The sequence below is a fragment of the Pan paniscus genome, chromosome 2 (assembly GCF_029289425.2).
Source record: "Pan paniscus chromosome 2, NHGRI_mPanPan1-v2.0_pri, whole genome shotgun sequence".
Lineage (NCBI taxonomy): Eukaryota > Metazoa > Chordata > Mammalia > Primates > Hominidae > Pan > Pan paniscus.
This window is the reverse complement of record NC_085926.1, coordinates 174,512,580-174,518,579: the sequence shown is the minus strand read 5'-3', so window position 1 is coordinate 174,518,579 and position 6,000 is coordinate 174,512,580. Positions and strand designations below refer to the sequence as shown.

Genomic DNA, 6,000 nt, shown 5'->3' with positions numbered 1-6,000 from the left:
TTAAAGTAATAATCCGAAGACCATGAAACTCTTTAAACACATGTTAGAATTAGGGAGTGGTAGAAATCTAAATTAGGCTGTTGGAATATTGCAGTATTCCTACCGGATAATAGAAAGTCCATAGGCAATTATATGAAGAGACAATTCTTGAAAAACAGAGTCGTGATTTTTTTCTTGGCATACACTTTCTAATTAGTTTTACTTTAGCACCTTTCTTTTTTATAGTTTGCCAAAATGTACTATCTTTTATTTACAGCTTTTGGTCCCAGGATTATTCAACCTAGCTCATAAAAGAAAACAATATTGCATTTCTAAGTATTGGCTCCTAGAATTGGCAAGTTTAGTCGAGAAAAGCTGGAATGCCGTTAAAACAACACCCTGTCATCTTTCAATCAGTCCTTAGCTGAAGTTAAAATCCCACTCATTCTGCATGATCCAGGTAAAGATCTTCTTCCTTAAGGCACTTTACTGCTTCAGGCCTCAGTGGTTTGCTTCTTTCCCTAAAAATCCTTAAATGTTTGGCACCCATAAACATTAACTTGAGTTTTCAGCATTCAAATCACTCATTCATCCAACACTATTTGATTGTCTGCTGGGTGCCAGTCGTGGGGCTAAGCTCTGCAGGTACAAGGATGAATAGGACTCTGACCACATTCTCAGTATAAGAGGGAAATAAACGTGAAAAGCAATAGTTATAGTACACTCTGATAAGCACTGTCATAAAACTTGGAAGATTATCACACATTGACAATTATAAAATTATGGAGATGTGTTCTCTCTTTAGCTGTTATTTAAGTCGCTAAAATGCTTTATGCTTTGTCTCCCTGTATTACCATGCTGATCTGTTCATAATGCCTGTTCTTAAGTAAGTCTTCTTGATAAAATGTTTTTCTCTTACTGTGCTCTTCTCTTATTTTTTCCCCATTCTTTCCATTTCTTACTGTGAACAGTGAGAAGGCATTTCTTCTCAGTTAGCCCAGTACTACTACTTTGAGTTAGTAGAGGGTAGTGGTTAAAAAATCAGGCTCAGGGTAGAGATTACCTGCATTTGAATCTAGGTCCAGCCACTGGATAGCCTTTTAACATAGGCAAGTTATGCAAACTCACAGTGCCCAAATTTCCTCATCTGCAGAATGATGAGGAATAGCACCTATTCCATAGTGTTCTTGTTAGGATGAAATGAGATACTGTGTGTAAAGTGCTTGGCATATAATAAGCACTGGGCAAATAGTGGCATTATTATTTGACAGCAGAACAGAGGCCAGCCATTTCTTCAGTTTATAATTTAGGGCCAAATAGAATGCTATTAATAAGAAATTTATTGTTTTTATTTTTGATTGCACATGACTGCTGGGGAGCCTCTGTAGCATAGAGTGAGTAGCCCCTTAACAAGAACCAAAATGGAGGGTACGGATAAGGCTTAGATCGTCACCACCTGGAGAATAGAGACAGTGCCTGAGTCGCCAGGAAATCTGTCCCCTGCTCATCCCAGAATCCCCGAGCTTTGACTTTTTAAGAGAACATGTGACAGATAATGCCATCTGAGAAGGTAAGCAGCAGATCTTCTAAGTGGTAGAATTGAGATTTGAATCTTTGGCTTTCTGACTTTAAAACATGGTTTTTTTCCCCTCTGTATTAAACTGTGTTCCCAATGGGACAAGGATCCAATGAATGAGTACGTAGGAAAGGGACTTGTACAAGAGATGCTGTGATAAAGCGGTTTTAGCAAGAATTGGGAGCAGACATGGAAGGGTGGGATGTCATCTGTTGCCTAGGGCAATGACGATGTAGAACAGGGACGATATTTCTTAGTACTGCTGCCATATGCTTAGATACACCCTAAGCTTTGTTGGTATGAAGTAGTCTGTAAGATGATTGGTTGTTGGTGAAACCACAATCAGTATTTGCCTTTAAATTATACCGTGCTGGTATTCAATATTTACTCTGCTGGAGTGTCATATAGATTTGCTTTTTCCTCTCAATGTTGTGGCACTACATTGCCTTAAATTCTAATACATTATTAGTGTTTTAAAAGAGCATGTCATTTTATATTCATATTAATGAAATTCTGATATTATTAAGGATCACACAAGGGTGTCAAGACAAGACAGAATTCATACAATGCGCTTCCTACAGTGCCCTTGGCCAAAGGGCTCTCTCCACTGGCAGGACCTTGTTACAACAGCCCCACCTTCCTGCATTCCCACAGCCTGGACCCTGAGGGCTGCATGGAGCCAGGCTCCTGTATGGCATGGGTTTGGGGAAGAAGCCAGACAGGGTTCTTAGCAGGAATATAAATTGTGTGAGGAGTCATAAAAAGTAGAAAAGGAATGTGTTGTTCGGTAGTTAAAGATGTGCTGGGGCCTTGGTTTAACTATTTTAAACCCTTGGAAGGATTTGGAAAATGAATTGAGAGCTGGTTTGTTATTTTTGCCCTCATGGGTCTTTCTTCGTATGTCTTTTTAACAAGCACAACGGGTTTAGAAATCCTTTCTCTAGTGATGTTTACTTCTTTTCTACTCGGGAAGCATTCGAAGGCTCACAGTGGTACTTGTGGCACCCCAGCACATCTCCCCAACTCTTATCCCCCATCCCTCCCAATCTAAAAAGAAAGAAAGGAAAAGCTACTGACCGCACCTGAAGCTTTGTCAAAACTCTTTGGCACAATTCAGTGCCTGCAAATGTTACAGGAGGGTGTGCAGATAGATGCAAAAGGGCGTTAGTCAAATCAAGAGAATGCTATTCAACCGAGACTCATTTCCAGCTCTCTGTTGTATAGTTGCCTTAAGAATAATTATGTGCAAGGAAGCACTGCTTGGATCGTATGGTGACCTGGCTAGGGTAAGAAGATTCTAGGAATAAACAGCAGCTAAGCAGCAACAGCGCTTGCCATCTGTTTAAATAATGCCCTGTAAAATCTTCAGGTAGCCTGTCTAAACCCTGGGATTTTATTTTCTTCAGGGCTACTAACCACCTCTCTGTGCTACCAAACTGTACAGGAGAAGCCTTTGCATTTTATCTTTTAAAAACCTGCTTCTCACCCCTCCCTAAATACAACTACCATCACGGTTTTTCATGATTATCTCTGACTCTTTTAACATTCGCATGTGATTAGTTTTCTTTCATTATTTACTAGCCTTGAATGAATCTGTAGTCTTTTATATTTTATAGATATTATTTAAAATACATCATGTTTGTTTCATAAAGATCTTGTTTTTCAACACTAATGACTGTAGATGCCTAGTTTTTGCAGCGTGCTAAATCTTAATCTCAATTTTGTATTTTCTGATTAAAATCATCTCCTTAAAAAATCAATAAAAGAGAGAAAGAACACTTTTTTTTTTCCAGGTGCTCTCAGGTTGATCTTGTACAGTAGGAAGGTACAAGTGTTCACATATATGTGTCCAATCTAGAAAAATTTATTACACATTCTGATTCTGAGTGAAAATACAGAATTACTGTCTTTAACTTTCAGGAAGCAAGGACCATAGTAGCATTTTTTTTTTTGCTAATGGGAAATATCCATTATTCCATAATTTTTGGAGCCTCCTGCCGAATTTGGTGGAGCATGAATAGAGCTCTGCTTTTATCTTTCGTGGTGCTTGAATCTTTGCTCTCTTTCTTGGCTTTGGAGAAACGTACAGTTGTTTTTTCCTTCTTCTTTTCTCAGTCCTTCTCTGAAATTCTTGGATGGCTTGTCTGCCTCTGTTCACTGTTTTATGGCTTTAGAGATCAATTTTATATCTCCTGCCCTGACATCTCATGAGCTCCAGGTCTACATTTTCACATACCTGGTTTAATTTCCACCTTAGACTTGGCCTGTCTAACACTGACTGAGCTCACATCTTCCTCACTCCATCTTTTAGCACATTTGTGCCAAAGTTGTTTGCTGTCTCCTTTAGTCAGGCTCCAGAGGGCTTTACTAAGATTTCTATCATTTATCTTGATTGTGCCTGATTTAAAAAATCATTTAAATAATAAACTAATCTTACTTTTAATTCTAAATCTTCCTGAGTGGGTTTGAATTCTAAAGTTTATTTTGTTTATTCAAAATCCACTGTCTAAAAATGTTCACTTGTGTTGAAGTTTTATGAAAAACTGCAAAGTATGAAAAAACTTAAAAATATATACTTTCTACATGCTTAAAAGGGTCTTAGAAGTCATTTGATAAAATTTCTCATTACATAGATGAAGAATTCATTGTAGACTGTAGTGAGTTGGGTTTCTAGGCCCTTGGTGAAGCTTTGCTTCTAGTGAATATAATAAGAAAAGTATGGTTGTTAATGAATTACAAATTCCACATCTCTGTGTACATTCATGTTTATTTCTTCATTCATAACATTTTGAATCTTCAGACCTATAAGAGGAGCATCTTATGGGAATTATATGCTTTATATTTGCAAAAGTCCATTTCTAAAAGTCTGACCTGAGTTTAACATAACTTGAGTATATTGCTTTCATTCAGAGAACATGTGTCTTTGGGCCTCATCACATGTTGTTTCTTGTGTAGAGTCACTGCCCCAGACCTGTCACACGGCCAGTCTCAAATCATTAGCCAAGTCCAAGTTTTGCAATAACCAAACCATGAATAATGACACAATAATGGGAATTTAGCAGCAACATAAATTATTTTAGATTTAGCAAATCACATGTTATGAACACATTAAAAAAAGAAATGCTGTTCCACTTTTAGAATGACTTTATTATGTGATGAAAAAGGACCTGAAGAGAATGTGGGCACTGCTAACTTCTAGAAGTAAGGAAAGTACACTTAGATATGGGCATAATTTTTGGTGAGCTGAAATTCCTGTCTGCAAACTAATAAAATTTGATTCATTTCTCTAAATGATCATCTCTAAATAGATCTATACAATACTAAGTACCTACTGGCTTATATGGCTGTAGTTCCTCATAGTTATTTGAAATGAGCCTGTGGTGATGGTTTGAGGCTAATATAATTATTTTCTTCCACTGTGGGCAAGGTATAAATCCTCCAGAACTTCTGAAATGCCCTTTCATACCCCTTTCAGGAAGGTAAAATGATTGCTTTATCAAATCCATGTCCGTAGGAATTGTATTTCTATGTATGCTATTTGATCTTATTAGATCAAATAGCACTTTCTATGGATCAACTTGTCTCGGTCTTGATTTCTTTTAAGAGGAAGGAGTTATAAAGACTACGGTGGGGATATTTCACTTGGTTTGCACACTATTGGTAAAGGATAAATGTTGAAAGAGGATATAATCATGACTTATACAAATATGAAATAGATACATGTCAAAAATTTTATTTCACTCACTGATTAGTGAAGGAACTGGAAAAGTTGTTAAAACTGGTTGCTACAAAGGAGAATTTTGACAGCCAACTAATACACAAGCTTATCAGAAAGGCTGATTTAAATTTGCTTAGTAGATGCAAAACTAGCTTCTTCAACAGTGGGAGAGGGAAGTCAACTGAATTTCCACTGGACAGAGTTTATTTGCATGCCTCTAACCAAGAATTATTTGCATTGCTATCAGTTTTCTGCAGGTTAATGTCTACCTTTACAGAATTATAAAATAGCTGAAGACAATGAAAAGCACAAACTTCACAAAATTAGATAACCTTGGGTGTGCTCTAAACAATGCATTGTTTTGCATTAATGACACCCTTAGTCTTTTGGTCTACTTCATTAGCTTTCCCTGTTTTTCCCTACAGAGTGCCCTCTTCTTTTGGCTTTAATTTTTTCAATGGTTTTGGGGAAGGTAACACCCAATTTATGTTTCAGAATAATTTTTATTATCTCTGCTTAAGCCTTTTGTTGTCTTTTCTTCAAGTCCAGCTTAGGCAACTCAGTCATCAATGTGTCCTCGAGAAAAGCATATCCCCAAATTGGAAAATAATCCTGCAGGGCATCTGAACATAACCACATTTGGCTTACTTGGTGAAGCAGTTGTCTGAATAGAATAAGACTGGCTTGCAACGAGGCGAGTGTTAGACATTTTAAAATGCATTTTAAG

General features: G+C 37.2%; 1 long non-coding RNA gene across 1 annotated transcript in view; it reads left to right on the top strand.

Annotated features, from left to right (window-relative positions):
• Positions 1 to 347: 347 nt before the first annotated feature.
• LOC130541384 (uncharacterized) overlaps positions 348 to 6,000 on the top strand; it is a 31,347-nt gene continuing 25,694 nt past the window's right edge. Inside the window, exons 1-2 of the long non-coding RNA XR_008955430.1 lie at positions 348 to 439; positions 1,359 to 1,549. This is a non-coding gene — a long non-coding RNA (uncharacterized LOC130541384). The remainder of the gene's footprint in view (positions 440 to 1,358; positions 1,550 to 6,000) is intronic.